The following is a 19,044-nucleotide window of genomic DNA, read 5'->3' as shown; positions in this document are numbered from 1 at the left end:
ATTATATAGAGACAGAGAACAGAAACACACAGAGGCAGCTTGAATCCTGTTATAACTGGAATTGAAGCTGGAATTGCAAAATTTGTCTCCTTTTTTTATACATATGTACATAAACACATACACATATACATTCCTTCCTTCACACCATAGACACTGTGGAACACATTATATAGTACTGATTGTTAAGATCAAAAGTTTTTTTTTTTTCAGATGCCTAATCTTTGAGAAGTCAGTCCACCTTTTAGTGGTCTTACTCAAAGGGCACTTTAGCATCAGGATCCTTGCTTGAGGCATAATTAAGACTAAAGACATGAAAGGCTGGTAGGTAGGGATGGTACAGGAGAAAAATCAGAAAATTTTAGGGGGGGAAAGAGCAAAAACTAAAATGAAGAAATAAGAGCACAGGAAAAGCATTCAGAAGAAAATGGAAAAAGATGAAGATCTAAGGAAAAAAATACCTATTAAAAAAAACCAGGAAAATTCAAGGGGTACATCCTGAAAATTAAGTTTAAAAACCCAGAAAATGTAGGAAAGTAATTGGGGAGGAGGGGAAAAGGAGGGGGCTGGACATTTTCAGGAAAAAAATGGAAAATTTCAGAGAAAAACCCAAACCTTCATATCTCTGTGAAGCTTTGCTCCAAACCTTGACCTTCAGCACCAACCCTGCCAGCACTGCAAATGGCCAGAGGGTGGCATTGAAACTCCTGGAGTGTGAGGATCAGGTTCCTAAGAGCACAATAGGAGTCTGTTGACTTGGTTGGCTTTTCAATATTCATTGTCAAGTCATAGGCAAAGGGAGTTGGCTCCGTGACTTCATCCTTTCCTTTAAACCACCTGAACATGGCTGTATCAACAATAACACTGTGACTTTGGACCTGTCTGCGAAGTGGCACTTACATATTTTCAGAAGGCTTAGCTCTAGCACTTTTGAGTGGAAATCTTTCTTGGAAGCAAAATCAAGAAGCAAGTGATTTTTATTTTTATTTTGGCAGATTCTCTCTTTATCCTCTCCTTCTATAATCTGCTTCCCAAATCCACTTTGGAGAGTTGGGAATCCTTCAGAATAAGGAGGGAGGTGGGGATGTGGAAATGGGAATAACACACTGGGCTCTGGGAAGGTGAGTTTAGAGATCACATCCTTCCCATTTTGTCTATTGACAGTCTGTGCTGAAATGGTTTGAAATCCCTTCTGAAAAAGGCATAAGCTGCTCTCCGAATAAAAGAGAGATGCCTGCTCTCAGAAATATATTTTTTTTAATGTTCAGTAAGAGCTCTTGCAGTACTACAGAAAACAGGATTCCATATACTAATTTTTTTCAGAGTGGGTAACTGGGGTGAGAAACCTTGTGCAAGGAAAATCCCACTTCAATTACAGAACCAACTTTTCAGGACAAAGTCATATTGGATCACTTACAGCTACCAGATTATTTAGGTGATGCCATGTGCATCTATATATAAAGGTTTATACTGTATATAGATAAAAGGTTTATTGGGCCTTCTCTGGATCACAACCTTCTAATTTATTTCTTAGATGTAACCCAATCTGAACTTCTCAAGTCATGCAGGATGAAAAAATATCTTGTTTGAGAGCTATAGAAAGATAACAGTACTTCACAGCAGGATTCTGCATCTAAACTTCAAACAATGTTGTTGGCATTTTTTAATCTTAGTGGATGAAGTGAGATCATTGCCTGTTGCAGAAAATATTTTACCATATAAATTCTCCTGAAGAGTGAAATAAGCCATAATCGTGAAAGAAAATGCTTTTTAAAACCCCTCAATAAAGCCTATTATTTTGAAATAAACCTTATCTAGCCTTTGAGGACAGGACTGCCTGTTGCTATCAACAGCAACCATCTTGAGAACTAACAGAGTCATATTGGGGTGGGGAGAGAGACAGTTGAAAGCTGTTGAAAGGCATTCAGCTTTCAACAAGTGGCTACTGCTTCTGAAATTCTGTGTGATTTCTGAGATACAGTTGTATTATGACAATATTTCACAAGCTGTACTGCTTGCCAGTGCATCTCTAGTTTGAATTTAAAATTTAAAGCCCTATCACCTTAAAACACTGTTGCTTAAAGGGATGTACTCCCCCATATTTATCAGGGCTGAGCAGGCTTCAACAATGATGTGAAAGAAATGCTTCAGAACTTCTGCAAATGTGAGCAGAGAATCTCTCTGCAGTTCATTAATGCAGCCCCTCTTTTTTTTCCCACGGGTTTTTGCTAGGCTAAGAAAAAGAAGTGTCTGAATTGCATTAACTTCACTGGATGCATTACCTAAACCAGCTGTACCCTTTTTCAGGTTCATAAGCATAAAAAACAACAGCATCTGTTTTAATGAATAGCAGGAAGTTGTTATCCTGGCACAAACTCCAAATAATTTCTTTGAATCATTTTTGAAACATGGAAAGCTCTAATAGGTGCCTAGTCTGACCTTAGGTTATTCCTCTGAGACCTGTGGCCACAGTAATGATGCCCTGTTTTAGAACGCATATCCCAAGGTGGCCTTCTGGACATCAACATTATGATTTTTCCAGGGCCAGGTGAAATCCTTTTTTTGGTTTCCAGGACATATCAGGAAACTATTTTAGAGTTACTGAATCTTGTTTTACTGCTAGCTTTATTGTGATTGTGTTCTGTTGCATTATTTCTGTTACTATATCTCTATTATGTTGCATTGGTTATTGTTTCATGTTAGTTGATTGGTTAACATTATATTTTTTAACCAGTTTATATGCTAATCAGGAACTATGTTGTTGGGAGATGTAGATGTGTAAATAAATAAATAAAAGCATGGTGCAGTTGGGGGCAGTACACAGTTGAAAAAGAGAAGGGGAGGCAAAGCCCACCAACCAGGAGCCAATAAACCTATAGAAATAATTAAGTGCTAAAAAAAAAAATAACACAGGAACAATAGTACTACTTATAATGTGTTTTGTGTGTATATAAATTTGCTAAATAAATTAATAAATAAAATATATACATGATGCAAATACAATAAAAGCAAGACATCAACAAACCATATATAGTAATATAATTTGTAAGAATGTCATATTAGAATTCCATATTTTTCAGAGAATACGTGGGATAATCAATGATGAGGAGGGTTATGCAAAATAACTTTACTATTAATTGGATTTATAACTTGTAATTTAAAATATTATCTCTTTTTGTCAATATGACTTTTTATCTATATGACCACAGATACTAGGGGGACAATACACATATTTTCCATACAGTTGCTGGGTTGTAGCAAAATCAACCTCATGTCTTGTGCTCACCTTCAAGACCAAGACATTTATTTTGTCATAAGTTTTCATGCATGACAGCCTCTTCCTTAGATGGTAGTATAGATACTAGCCTGGATTATAAATTAATTTTCTTTCAATAAGATTGTTTTTGCGAACTGTCTTAGTGCAGCTAATGGCTCAGGGGATCGGTGGGGTGGATGTGTGCATCAAAAAAGTTGCAACCACATGGTCATCACCACTATCTTAAATTATGTAATCTAAGGCACTGAAAAGCAGGAGACAGATACAAATTTACAACGTATGTTGGAGCCTGCTCAAGGACAGAGAAAGCCAACTTGCAGAATGGTGCATCTCTTTGCAGATTGTATAAATTTTTTCTTAGTTTTTCAGGAATGACTTCCCAAAAAGAACCAAACCAAGTAAGTGTTACACCTCTGGGAATGTCTCACCTCTAGGAATGGTGATATCTGACAGGTGGAGTTTTGATCCCCCCCTCTTTAAATTTGGTTTGCCCTTTTTCTAAGTTAATTTAGGAATCTTTTTTGAGAAACACATGGATTTTCATATGCATTTTTGCCACCTTGCTCATTTTTATATACACCTTTGCTAACATATGCATTTTTCCTGAAAATGATTTTCCCTAAAATAATTTTGTTGGTGCACTTTTGATTAATGTTAGTATTTTTATGCACACTTTTCTTTATAATAGACTTCAAAGTCTCAGACTTTTCTTTGTAATAGACATCAAGGGCTCAGGCAGAGATTATTCCCAATTTTAAAATCCAAGCTCTTAATAGGGAATGTCTGTAAGATCTGATACAGATTATGTATGTGTGCCCAAGCCACATAAATAATCAAGTACTGTATGTTATCAGGACCAGCAGTGTTTTCATACAACATCCAAACACCAACAAACATTGCAAGCTATTGTTCATTTAAATCCAAGCTAGACCACTGGGGAGAATTTAAATTAGGCTGGACCATCCAGGATGCTCCCTAATTTTTTAAAAAAATGCTCAGTTAAAGAAAAAACACATTTGCATTAGGCAATGAATATCACTATTTCTATATACCCACAATGAAGAACAAGGTGTCCTAGTTTACTGAAAACCAAGATGATGAACTCTAACCAGGGGCATTTTTCCTCCTTTTTATTCTCCTTTTGTGGTGAAATAGGGTATGATGCCCTTAGGTTTCTTCCACTATTTATGCAGATGTGAGAAAAAAATGAGTTGTGAATTGCACAGGTTCAGAGACCAGTTAAATTAAAATGGTTACAGATAATCTGTTGATTTTTCTACAAAGTTTATATATACTAGAAGCAGCAGTCCAAATCCAATATTTTTACATAATGTAATTCAATATAATATTGTTTGAGTCACAGGGAAATTCTATAGAAAGAAGCATATTGGATAAAACATTGCTCATGGTGGAGTTTTAATTCTAAAATATCTTGCTAAGAGGGTTTATTTAAATAAGGTCTCCAAGAGATGAACATTTGAATGGAAGAAAAACCTCACAGGATGATTTATAGAAAAATTATATGAAACGAATGAAGGACAGAAAAATTTTATTAGAAAAGGCTCCCATTTCCACAAAATATAAATTACACCTTTTTAGAGAATATATTGCATTTTATTAATATTCTGTAGACAGCCTGCAGGGTTAATCTCCACCCACACCTATATGGTTTTCATTATTATGTACAAGGTGTATTTATCCTTTAACCAAAGAGTTTAAAAAGACTTTGTGATAGCCCAGTCTGCACCCAAGACAATGCTAATTATTCTTTTTATTTGCAATACATGTGTGTGTGTGTGTGTGTGCATCATTTGTCAATATAATATTGTAATTGGTGGAAAATACTTGTAATACTGTTGCTAGAAGCCTTTCCTGTGTGATTTGGCTTTTTTTCTGAAACCCTTCTTGCTGCACAATCTCAAGATGCCCTGCTAGATTCACTTTCCTTCCTGAAGTGCAAAGTAATGACTGACCTCCAGTACCATCTTTAGTTTTAAAAAATCCCATGGGCCCCATGGGAAATGGGTTTCAGGACAGAAAACTGTGGGCCTGAAAAAGTTTGTGCTCTGCAACTCAGAACCCATGTCTGCCTTGTACTTTTAGTTATTTTTCTTTTAGTGTCCACTATGTGACATCTGGGAAATGGCTGTTTTATGACAAGTCAAGGCATCTATTTTGTGAATAGACAGGCTGCTCCAATGGAAGCCATTTTTGTGGATACCCACACCAGACTCTCAAAATTTAAAATGTAACCATGACTTCTATTTTAGAGAGCCACCCTGTTCTCAGCTATAGCTTGGGGTCTTGTGTCTGTGAATACACATATGAAAATATGTGAACAAAGGGCTACCAAGAGAAAATGGCCTTAAATTCCCTGCTGCTACTTTAAGAATCCATAATTAAGATCAATTAAACATCAAGCAGTTGCATTTGAACAAGATGCTAAGATTGGTTGGATTTAAGCCTGGGACAAAACAGGACCTTTGGTTAGTAAATGGTTCTGTATCTTGAGTGAATTCAGTAACTAAGTTAACAGTGTTGTGTGTTCCTTTGGATTCTCTGTCATTTACATGTTAAACTAACTGGAATCTCTGTTCTTGGACATTTGAATCCTGCTATTTCATAAAGGAAATCCTTCATGAGAAAACAAAGGATGTTTTCGAGAGTTTCTTCTAAAACCAGAAGGCATAAACAAGTTAGAGCCAGGCTCAGCTGTGAAAATTCACTTCTGTCTGGTGACAAATTCAAGGAAGTCTAACAATTTCAACTAACATCTCTTTGGGAGAATTCAACTAATTCCCTACAGTTTTGGTTAAGTAGTTCTTATTAACTGCACATTTTTCCTTAATAGAGCTCTGGGGTCATTTTCATTCTGGGAGGGGTGGGAATTATATATATTCACTATAAAAGCTGTTTAAAAGTTGTACTTATTACATAACAATTGAATTTATGTTATAAAAGGAGTGGCTATGCTGATTTTTAAAAGCTACAAGAAATAATAAATGCATACACAGAGAAGGGTTCAATTAGCTGGTGTCTACAGGTAGAAGGACTGAGAAAAATCTGTCATTAAAGTCTGATATTTTTTCTTTTCTCATCTTTCTGCAATTCTTAAACTTACCTGCTCCTTCCTTTATTCTTTCTCTTGTGTGTCTCTTGCCTTTTTTCCCCCTCCTTTCCTTCACTTCTCATTCACTCTCTTCCCCTTTTCTTTATGTCTTCTTAACAAGCACATCTGCCTTACTGGCTGCTGGGGACCTAGTTCAGCTTGGTCCCATTACAGATGCCTGCCTTCTTCTCATGGTTTTAAGGATGTGTGTTGCTCATTGATGGCTTCAAATTTTGTGGAAACCCTCTGAGAGAAGCCTCGAGAGGAACCTTCCTTCTTAATGCTGCTGTCCTCTTCTTCCTCACACAGTCTGCATAGCCAAGTCTGCATATCCAACCAGAAGGAGATGCCATGGTGAGAAGAAGTGGTTGCTTCTTAGTTGTCCACCTTGCATTTCCACACTGCCACTGTTTTCACTCCCCAAGCCCTATAAGCAGCTTGAAGCAATTCGTAATCTTCCTTTCTGCCAACTCTGTCATTTGGGGAACATGGAGCAAAAATCTAAAATAACCCAAACCTAGTCCCATAGTGGTTTTAACCACACTGAATCTGAATTGGAAATCAATTGGCTGTTTGCTGAGATAGTTAGAATGTATAGTTTTCAACTGGTACAGAATCCTTGTTTGGATGTGCCTTCAAAAAGGCCTTAGATGCATCTATTATTGTTGTTGTTGTTGTTGTTGTTGTTGTTTATGGCTGCCCACTCCAAAAGATTCTGGGTGGCTTATGTTATCATTTATTTTATTATGTGCCATCAAGTTAGTGTCAGCCTTTAACAACTATACAGACAGACCTTCTTTGGGATGATCTGTCCCCAGCCTCGCCCTTCAGTGTCCCAGAAGTGCACCTGTCACTGCTGTAATTGAGTCCATCCACGAATATTTGTATGGCATCAACCCAAAGACTCTTCTGATGGAATCCTTCCCTGAGAGATTGGACATGCACCAACTTTATTCCAGTTTAGATGCATGCTGAATGTTATCTTGTTCATCTCCAGTGTGGAATCTCACTTATACAGAGTATTTTATTTTATCTGTTTTACGAATTGTTGGAACTTTTATTAGCATTTATTGCTAAAAAAAAAAACCTCCTCTTTATCTATGAGGACAAAGAGCAGCCAGCTTTTATTGGAGGGATGTGCTAATCAGAATTAAATTCCTGCATCCTAAATTCTAAGCACATTTCTTGAAACATAAGAGATTTCGCAAACCACCCTGACTTTGTGAGAAGTGAGACTGAAATAGAGCACAGAGTTCTACTCTCGCTGTGGTTGATATTGCTGATTTATGAGCAATATGAAGCTGACTTATGTGTGAAACTCTTTTGTGAGCTATATTTTAAAACATTGCTTGGACTCATTAAACTGCCTTGTTCAAGAACTCTCTTTGCAATACATTCATTCAGTTCCAGCAGAAAAAAGGAATAGAAAATAGGCCTCTAGGGGTTGCTGCAATACAAATAATAAAGAGAGCTATTAACCGTGCAGTCATCATAACCCCTACGGTTGCAATTCTGTACTCTCTTTGAGGGGGGAGGGGTGTCAGCCCCTCCAAACTCAATGAGACTTACTTCAGAGTAGATATGCATTGGACTGCACAGAAAACCTTTCAGATATAGATACATTTACATAATTGATCCCGGGATATTTTTAATTCTCGGACCACATTAACAATTCTCCATAAAACTTCTTTTATCAGGGTTTTTTTCCCCTTCAGATGGCTAAGTGTAGCATAATAGCATAAAAATACTTTGGATAGTATAATTTCATATGACATGCTATGTGTCATATGAAAGAGATAAAGTGCCTCACAAATCCAGATTCCATTATGGAAACAGCTCAAACACCATGTTTTGCATATGATACTAAATCTTTTGCGATAGATACTAAAACAGAACAGAACAAAAATTCTCACGTCCACAACCATGCGTGGTGACAAGGACTGCCTACAGCTGCCCCCACTTTCAGCACCTGGTTGATATTTGTATGGACGCTTCAGTAACCCCAACATCAAAAAAAGGTTTTGTTTTCATGCCTCTGCTGACCTTGACTTGCAGTGAATGCACACAGCATAGCATGGGTCTCTTGAATGCAATTCAAAGTGTTCTCACATTATACCATCCTATGGCTGCTTTGGTGGTGGTGGGGATCTGGGCCTATCAAACCATCTCTAGGCTGATTGTTAACCCATGGGATGGGATTAGGGAAGTATGAGCCAATTATCAGTTCAGCCTTCAGATCCTCCTCCCATACTAGGACAAAATTCTCCTTTCCTCTGTTTCTTCCGCAGTACTAACTGAGACTACAACTGCAGCTGAAGGAAACCTAGCAAAATCAAACTGAGTGCAGATGACCCACTGTGACTAGCAGATCCTTTGCCTCTCCTTTTGCCTCTCCCTAGTCAGGGGTGGTGATAGTGGCCAGTGCTGATTCTGATTCTAATGACTGATTTGGGCTGTTCTGAGGAGGAGGGACCAGGATGGAAGACTATTTGATTTGTCTGCAGCAACATGTAAATGAATTCTAGTCATTATTTTTAAGAATTACATTGCTGTCAGTTAGCATGTTGACATTCTTTAGCCTTGATACTTTCACAATGTTAAGATATTTCATAATTCACATATTTTTGTTACCTAATAACATTCTGATCACTCTCACCAGGATCCAATCTTGAGGACCTCTTACTAAGGTTTCCCAGCTGCTTCTCAAGGCAGCCTCACTTATAACACCTACAATAATTCATTTTTAAAGAAGATTTATGCTGAAATGTTTCAGAAGAATGTATAAATCTAAACAAAGTTAAAGTTTTAAAATGTTGTCTATTGACATTCTGTTCTCCTGTCCAACAGATAGATGTAGTAAGCTTAAATATTCCAGAAGCCAATAATATCCCCCTTTTAAAAGGATGCAAACTAACTAACTAAATAAATAAAATCTTAAAATAAAGACCTTTGCTAGAAACATCTCAGGGTTTAAAAGACTGAACTGCTGTTTCCACTGGTCTGGACAGAGCTTTTGAGTGTCTATGATTTATTTCTCTGATAGCCCTTCCAGCAAAGTATAGTTCACTTCCCCCCTTTCTACCCTCTGTCTTCTATATTTTATTTCATGTGTCCATTGAGGCAATGGAAGATAAAGCTATCCGCTTTCTCTTGTAGTAGAGAACTGCATGGAATCAGTTCACCTGTCTGTCACTCCTCATTAAATTCTTACCCTCTTCATTCATATACTGATCTTTGCAAATGAACGTTTGCTTAATAAATGTTTCCAAGACTAACACTGCAGAGTGAAGATCCCACGCAGCAGTAAATTATTAACTCAGTCACAGGGGGAGCACCATATATGACTTTTCAGAATGAGTTATTATGTGGATCATCATGTAATTATGAATTTTTCAAGCCATGATCGAGGAAAATTGAATATTTAATATTTTATGGACATATTCTGTACTGAGGATATCTTTCAAAATTTTATGATAATTTGGAAGTCAGTGAAAAGCAGCACAAAAGTTACAAAATAATTACAACATTGGAATATTTAATCACCATGGCCTGTGTTGCACATTTCTCAGATTGTACAGCAGAATTAAGGTTATGAACTTTTAAGCATGAGCTATTCAAATGCCTAGGGGATACATAATCTGTGTATTAAAATTAACTTATCAGGATGTGTTGATTATTTAAGAAGCTGGCATTTATTTTATCCTACTAAGTCACATGCACATAGTTTGTGTGTGTATGTTTATGATTATAGAGCTTCTTGTAGGCCCCTTCTGAATGTGTGGTTTTTTTTTTAGCCAACCTGGGATGAACAGACTAACTACTTCTAGAAAAATTAACTGCAATATATTGAACAACCAAACAGTAAAAGAGAATCTGAGGAGGAACTTTATTTTGTAGATGGTGTTGATACAACAATAACATTGCAATTAATTCATGTATGAGAAAGATCAAATTATATTTTATACTGATTAATATTCCACATGCACATATCCATTGCTTCTCTAGCCTTGGTAGAACTGCAAAGAATAAATGTTATCAGATTTTCTACCTCTTTAATATTAGAAAATATTTTGAATTGGGATTTCAGTTTTTCAAACCTTGGCATTAAGGGAAAAAAAAACCCCTTAAATGTACTGTTAAAGTATGGAAGGGAAGACAGGATTCAGGGAATAACACATGGTTTGATTTGCTATATGACCAAGGTGAACATTATGCAGGGTGAATACATAAGATAACAAAAGATGAAGATTGAAGCTACACCCTTGGCCAAAGGATATATGTGGGTGTGCATGTGTGCATATTTTCAAATTTTATCAGAGCCTAAATATAGGAAAGCCTGCCCCAAGTCACAATGCCATTGTCATCAAGTACTAGATCATGCTTGAAAATATTATGGAGATTTGTATCTTCATTTCCCTATAACTGTTGTATATATATTGGAAAGCAATTTGATGACTGTTCTATCTTTCAATCAGTGGAAACTGTTATTTTTAATAACCTTTTATTTAACATTAACATTGCATTTGAGATCATTAAAACATATGGGTTATCTTGGAGCATGGGGTGAAAACTCATCTTAGGTGACTGAAAAAATGGTGAAATGAGGCACCACTGGACTTATTTAAAAAAAAGAGCAGGGAAAAGAAAAATGCTCAGGGAAAGAAAAATGGTAATTTTAATTGATCATAACTTTTTTTTTAAATCCACATTTCTGCCAGATTCTGAAACAGAAACCTTCTGTTCATAAGACAAGTATTATAACGATTGTGCTAATACAGACTTCCTGGGTTTTAAAGATAACAGAGACAATTGTAACCATTGACTCAGTTGAGGAGATGTTCCTGCCTCTGCAAAGTAGCCAGTGAATTGCTGGGGTTGGGGTTAAGGTAGGGTTAGGGTTAGGGGGAAAGTAGGAACTGAATTGGATGGGAGTTGGTGGGTGGAAACTTGGACAAAAGAGGGAGTGGTACTGAAGGAGAAGGCTGTAAAGGAGAATGTTCCAGCATTCTGATGTTTGTCATAGTGGGCAAGCCACTGCTGTTGTCACATAGAGAACTAATAGAATTAGCATCAAAGATATGATTTGAGGGTACAGGATATTAATGTCAGTTTGTTGTGGTGGTCAGATCATTATCTTGGGGCTTGTGTTCACTAACAACCTCCATAGTAGAGATGGTCCTATTAAGATGGTCCACCACAGGTGTCTCATTGATCCTAGCAATATGGCAGAAAGCTTTATAGATTGCCTAGCTGAGTTCTTGTATGTTGAAACAATGAAGGCACTCAACAGCGTTGCTCCTGAGTGGGGTCTCCCTGTGTGCTGAACCAGGAGAGCTCTGTGGTTTAATGAAGAGCTCTGGGAAATGACATACATCAAGAAAAGCCTGGAGCAATACTGATGAAAGACAAGAAATCAGGACGACTGGACATAGTACAAGCTCATACTCAAACCTACTTCATGTCAGTAAAAGCAATAAAGCATTAATATTTCACACTTATTCTATCTGAGGAATAGTGGACACTAGCTTTGTTTAGGGTGTCCACTCCCTTTTCAGGATTATGGACATCTTTCCATTTTTTGTCAGTAGTTTGCCAAGCATGTTGTACACAAAATTTCTCACCTTTACTCTGAGTTGGTTTCTTAAGCTTTCCATATTCTTGTATTATACCCTGCTCAATAGAGTTCCAGTAGTCTTGTGTAGTCAGTTTCCAGACCGGGCCTACCTCGAAGGGTTGATATCAATCTTGAAAGTTTCAAAGAGACTCTCTATCCCCCTTCTCGTACCAAAGAGAATCAAACTGGAGTTTCTTTCTCATTCCTTACTCCCATGTAGACCTAATCTTGTGTTTACCTAACAGCTGTTGAATTCCTTCTCCAAGGCTATTTCCATACTCCTGGGAATCTCCTAGACTCTTGTCTTCTGAGAAGGGAGCAGGTGGAGGCTGTGGCCAGGAGACCTTTAGGCTAGCTTTGGCTGGTCTACCAAGTGAAACTTTTCCTGGACTGGAAGACCCTTGTCATCTTGCAGCTAGACTACTAATATTTACTTTAGATGGGACATGTTGTCTCAGATAGGTGTGGTAAGGTGGTTAAGATGTTGGATTAGAACTGAGTCAAAACAGATTCAAATACACTCTCAGCCATGGAAGCTCAGTAGTGACTGATGAGTAGTTCTCTCAGTCCAGCCTATCTCATGGTGTTACTGTTGTGGACAAAACAAAGGAGGAAGAAGTTCTATGTATGCCATCTAGAGCTTCTGAAGGAAAGTGGGATATCAGTCAATCAGTCAAACAAACAAAGAAAAGAATGGCCCTAAAATATGACCTAGAATATGACTGAAAATGAACCCAAAAGTGTCTATATTAAGAATGCTGACCTAGAAACAGAATATTTTGAGACCCATGCAAACATGATCAAACTGATTTTAAATGTGGCCTATAAAGTCACAACTTAATTTAAAAAATTCATTTTCAATGTTAAATAAGTAAAATGTACTTAGCTGAATCACTGGCATTATCCTTAATTTGCTTCCCATATCCCAACAGATCTGCACAAATTAATATACTGTATCTCAGTTCAGATCCTGATATGGCTATGAATGTCTAATACACTAGACATTACAAGATAGCCTGTCTGTCACTGATGTCATCAATCCTTCAGTGACCGAGGTAATCTATGCAAAAGTAGCTTTAAATTTTTTCAGAGCCTCCTTCCCCCCTGCTCCATATTCCTTTCTCTTCTCATGAATTGGTTAAATTATAATCTTGATATATTCAGGAATTTGCATTTCTTGGGAATTATTGCCTCTCTCAACTAACTGAAGTGAATTCTCTGTAGTGTATTCAAGATACATTATAATTACTTACATATGTACTGTCTGGAATATTAAACTTACTTCCCATGGATATATTTCAGTTCTAAGTCTCCAGTCCTCATAAATGCTGGTGGGAGCAGAGATTGTACCAACTAGATGTATTCATTTTCTCCTCACAAGATGGGCAATTTACTTTTGCCTATTGGGTATCCATGGCATGTACAGAGTGGATTATGTACAGTACATGTAATTTAAATTTATTAATTTATAAAAAATGATTAATTTGGCATATGCTACTCATTTTCAAGTCTTCTGGTAATTCAGAAGCACCATCCTTATTAAGCTGAAGTTATCAAAATGCATCAGATGACTGTACATATTGCAAAGAATTACCTAGTCCTGATTTTGTTGTTGTTGTTAACAAAGAAACCAATTACTCTTAAAAGCTTAAAAGAAATCAGTTGTGTACAACACACTTGCAGCTTTATTGTCCAGAAAGTAATACTTTTTAATAATAGAGGTTATTCCCCTGCCTCTCAATCAGCATTGGTATTTCTATTTGGCAGAGTGAGGCAACCATGTCAGATAGCAACAACAATCCCGTGATTGCTTCTCCTGAATGTTTTGGCTGTTCTTGTCTGTTGTATGATAGAACTATGTCTGCTACATGGCCCAATCTTATTTCTTCAGAGCCTGTTCTTTATAGACAAATTCTCTACCCTCAGATTCTCTGTCTTCAGGGAATCATCTTCATCTTGTTTTTTGTACTATATCAAGGAACTTTGCTAAGGAGAATTCTAGATTGGACAGTCTAGCATTCTTAGTCCACAAGGCACTGGTAAGTCTTGTGGGACTGACATGGCCTCCATACAAAATTAAAATCAGCTCATAAATACACCAAACACTCGCTTTTTAGATGAAAGGGGGTACTCTGAGCCAAGCTTTCTTTGAGAGGTAGCACTAAGCCCTTAAGTTTTTTATTCTTTTTTTTTTAACCCAGAAGAGAACATGGGACAAACATGTATGTTTGGAGAGAACCTAGTAGAGTATCCATCTCCACTCAGGTTTCATCTACAAAATCCATGCCCTGACAAGTAGTGCACTGTCGCAATGCACAGTGCAAGCAGTCTTCCAACAAGCCTTCTTACAAGCTTCTTATTTAAAAATCCCCACATAACCTGAGGGTTCACTTTTATGTATGTGGTTAACAGCACAGGAACTGTTAAAGTTCTAAAGGCCTATAAGTAAAGTTAACTTGGATTGGAAAGAACAAGCTAAACTGTTAAATTTTATATGACGTTAAATGTCATTGTTATAAATAAATAACACACTATTAAATCTATGGTTCACCTCTCTACACTAGTTCTGGTGGAGGCAAAGAAAAGCTTGAGTCTTACAAATGCCAAAACCCCAGTTATGCATATAAGGGTATGGATATAAGGGTAAGTAAACATAATCAGACATCTTGGGAAGCAGCTGTAACACCTGTCTGCAACTCTTCCAAGCAGCTGCACCTTTTCCTGGAATCACACAGCAGCTGAAGAGGGCAGCCACATAGTCCCTGTAAAAGAGGCAGCTGCTTTAAGGAGCTGCTAAGAGGTGCTATATCTATGCTTTTGCACAGCCTGAAGCATCTTTTCGGAACCCAATCCAAAGCACACAACAGCCCTATTATTACTTTTACAAATACCAGCATTAATTCATTGGATGATTCTATTTTTATTTCAGAATCAAAGGCTGGTTTTTCCCATCACCTCATGATTTACATTCCAAGTATTTTTATTTATTTTATTATTCAAATTTTGCTACCGCCCATCTCCCCCAAAAGAAGGACTCTGGGCAGTTTACAACAAAATTAAGATTACAATAATAAACAACCAAGATCTCATAAAAACAATTTCCAAATATAAAATACAATATAAATAAGTATAAAATCCAAGAGGTTAAAAATTCTAATCAGGTGGGAGGGGGTCTAAGGCACGAGCCAATCCCATGAATGGTTGCCCACCTTCCTGTCCCATGCGAGATGGCAGAACCAGGTTTTCAGGGGCCCTCCTGAAGGTTGGAAGTGAAGGCTCCTGCCTCACCTCTGGGGGCAAGATGTTTCAAAGGGCGGGGGCAACTGCAGAGAAGGCCCTCTTCCTGGAACCCGCCAGATGGAATTCTCTTATCGACGGGGTCCGTAACATGCCCTCTCTGCCTGACTGGGTGGGGCAGGTCGATGTTGTGGATATGAGATGGTCCCTCAGGTAGCCTGGCCTCATGCCATGTAGGGCTTTAAAGGTCATAACCAACACCTGAATTGGACCTGGAAGCAAAGTGGCACCCAGTGCAGCTCACACAGTAAAGGTGTTATATGTGCCAATCTAGGGGCACCAAAAATAACCCGCACAGCTGCATTCTGGACCAGCTGAAGCTTCCGGATACTCTTCAAGGGTAGCCCCATGTACAGCGCATTGCAGTAATTGATATGGGAGATGACGAGGGCATGAGTGACTGTTCGGAGGGCCTCTCATTCCAGGAACAGGCGTAATTGGCACACAACCCGAAGGTGAGCAAAGGCCCTCCTGGCTACAACTGCCACCTGCTCTGCGAGCAGGAGTCATGAGTTCAGAAGAACCCCTAGATTACGCACTGGGTCTGTCTGGAGCAGTGCCACCCCATCCAGAACTAAAGATGACAATTTCTCAGAAACCAAGGAGCCATCAACCCACAGCCACTCTGTCTTACCAGGGTTCAGCTGAAGCCTGTTGTTCCCCATCCAGGCCCCCACAGCCCCCAGGCACTGAGACAGGGCAGTCACCCCATCACTTACCTCACCCGGGATGGAGATGTATAATCGGGTATCATCAGCATACTGATGATACTTCATCCCATGGTGACGAATTATATTATGTATTATATTCAGAGTAGGCTGAATCAATATTCATTACTAGTTTACAAAACAAATTACTGACCCTTGGGGTTCTTCTGTGGAGGGAAGGAACAATGTGTGTGATGTGATACTAATGGCTGAATACTTTGACTGGACAGAAGCTCCGTTAGAGGGCACAATTACGTTGTCATCTTTATTGAGCAGTTGAGTTGAGTTACTTCCAGCACAGCCAGGACACAAGAAAAATTATGAGAGGATGGTGCTGCAAGAAAGCATGAAGAGTTTTAGATCTGATCAGATATAAATCTACAAATCCTGAGTCACCATTCCGGCTATTTTAGGAACTGGCAGCTATCTTATATGTTTGCTATTTCCCAAAATGCAATAAAGATCTAATTTCTAGCCATGTTTGTTCTCATCTCTTTGGGAATCCATAGCAGGTGTCTTTGCCTCAGCTTACCTTCTAGCTCCTAGGATCCTACTTCCCTGTAAAGATTCACCCATCATGGTAATGGACTAAAACTAATATTTGAACCTTGGATTTCTTGTTTAAACTATTGATAAGCAATTTGTATAATTTAGATAAAGGCTGTTTTATATTTTATTTTTCAATATATTTTTTATTATTCATTAGGGAGAAAAGCACTGGCTCTTTAAGATGTGGAATTGGGTTGTTCAAGTAGCTAGCTAAATTGAAGAGGTCTCTGAAGGAAATAAGGAAAGACTGGGAATATGATAAGAAGACAGTAAACCACTTAGTGTTCCAGGTTTCCAGAATGCATTACTTTAATGAACAGTTCTGTTGCCAGCAATCGTACTGCAGCCCAGACTCCAATTTGAGAATCTGTGGGAATTTGTAACATATGTTGTTCATAATATCAAATATGGGGGAAAAAACATGACCACCCCAGAAGTGCTATAAAGACACACTTTGTTAGATCATCCAAAATTGCACGGTGTGTTTAAGACTATATGAAATGTGAAAGAAGATCTGATAAAAGGTATCTGTATAGTCCAGTGCATCCTCCCTTGCAGAACATGAACTTAGTGTTCTTGTTTCCAAAAACCTTCTATCAAGGATTTCATATTGGAAACAATATATAACGCTAATGACTAATACCCTTTGATAGCTTTATCCTCTTTAAAAAGGTCCAAGGTGGGGACATAACTCACCTTTTGGTAGCAAATTCCAGGTTAAGAATGCAGTATGTTGTATACAGTAAAGGAGTTTTTCCTTTTATCTGTCCTGAATCTCCCAATACTTTAATGGATGATTCCAGGTTCTAGAACTTGAGATATTACCCATATATGTTATGCATAGTGTATATAATAAATAAATATTATATGATGATAGATAGATAATTACTATTTGGTAATTAAGGATTGGCTATGCTTTCAGAGTGGTGATAATCTGCACATGCTTAGTTTGAATATGCTCAGCTATGTACTATTCAAACTATGAATGCAGAGGGGAAAGCTTTGTAGTCTGACCATGTCATAATGGCCAGCTAACGGATGCAAATTTTTGCATAGTATTAAAGATGCAAGCCCAGGTTCCAGGACAATGATTTTGTCCATGTTTCCTAGAGTAACCTAACATTCTGCAGTACAGTATCTGCTCCATGTTCATGCTGATAGAAAATACTATCCAAAATCTTTCAGAAACCTCATTTTTTTCCATGGAGACCACTATGGATATGAGCATAGAACATTATGTACCAAATATTCCTGTTAATTCCTCCGTACCTATGATGAAAGGAGACCCTTGCCTCCAGTGGTCACTACTAAAACATACTAACATGGGAAGATTAGCAGATGGGATGAAGGAATCACCCAGCAGCGACATTACAGGAAGAAGTGATTTCATGCTTACTACTTTTAGTGAATAGCCTTTTTCTTGCAGCTTTGAGACGTAGATTTTTAAGGCTAAGCAAAGACAGCTGATGTATTCTTGCTTACAAAATCATAGCCAGTATCAGTTATAAACAACAGCCACTAATCAGCAATAAAGCTCCAGTGTAATAGCCAACAATGGAAGGTTATTTTCTTAAATGAGGCATTATCTCCTGCATCAAACTAAGTTCCATTGTAGATTTAGTGCCGCAAGATCCCCAAACTTCCAGGGAATGGGAATAACTGCTGGACCAATGAAAGTGCCTTCCCATAGCTAAGTTAAAGTGATATCTACCCATTATTCAGATGTTGAAAAACAAAACAAAACAAAACAATATTGGCATGAAATTTGCTGACCCCACTGCTAATATCTACCTTGCCTCTATTGTCATGAGTCATGAGTTTGCATGTACAGTATATAAGAGAAAACAATTGGTTGATTATTCTAACCTTAGTAACTTCTTTCTTCTTCACATCTCTAGCCACTGGTCAGGATGTCTGACAATCACAGCACTGCAGTAGGTATGAGATGCATCTGGATGTAGGACTCTCTTCATCATGTCTGTGACTCCTCCTAACTGAATTCTGTAAAAATAAATAAATCCAAATAAATTGGAATCACAAAGAGAGCACTTTTACTTAGTATTTTTCTCTCTTCTTCTCCTTTCCTTTCTTTATACAGGCAACAAACACTGACTTCCAGATTCTTCTGTGCTTTGTTCAGGAACTGGGGATGGAATTGCTCCCATAATTTTATTATTTCAGCCTTGAACTAAAGTGGTAAGAGTCATAGAATCAAAGCACTTATGGTGCCTTTGGCTGAGCATTCTAGTGCCATTGCACAATTCTGATAAACTACTGGTGTTAGTCTTCAGGACAGGCATGGCTATAAATCTCTACTCCTTTAGAAATTCAACCTCACATTCAGCTCCGGATAAGCTTCAAGGACTTGATACTGCTAGATGAATTGCTTTTATTTCAGTCAAGAAAGAAGTATATATGTAGTAGTACACAGAAATCACGCCTGAGATGATGAGAGAGAGAGAGAGGTCCTCCCATCTGGTCAACAGATTTTTGG

Source organism: Candoia aspera, chromosome 5 (assembly GCF_035149785.1).
Source record: "Candoia aspera isolate rCanAsp1 chromosome 5, rCanAsp1.hap2, whole genome shotgun sequence".
In the NCBI taxonomy this organism is placed as follows: domain Eukaryota; kingdom Metazoa; phylum Chordata; class Lepidosauria; order Squamata; family Boidae; genus Candoia; species Candoia aspera.
The sequence above is the reverse complement of the archived record's forward strand: the minus strand, read 5'-3'. Positions refer to the sequence as shown.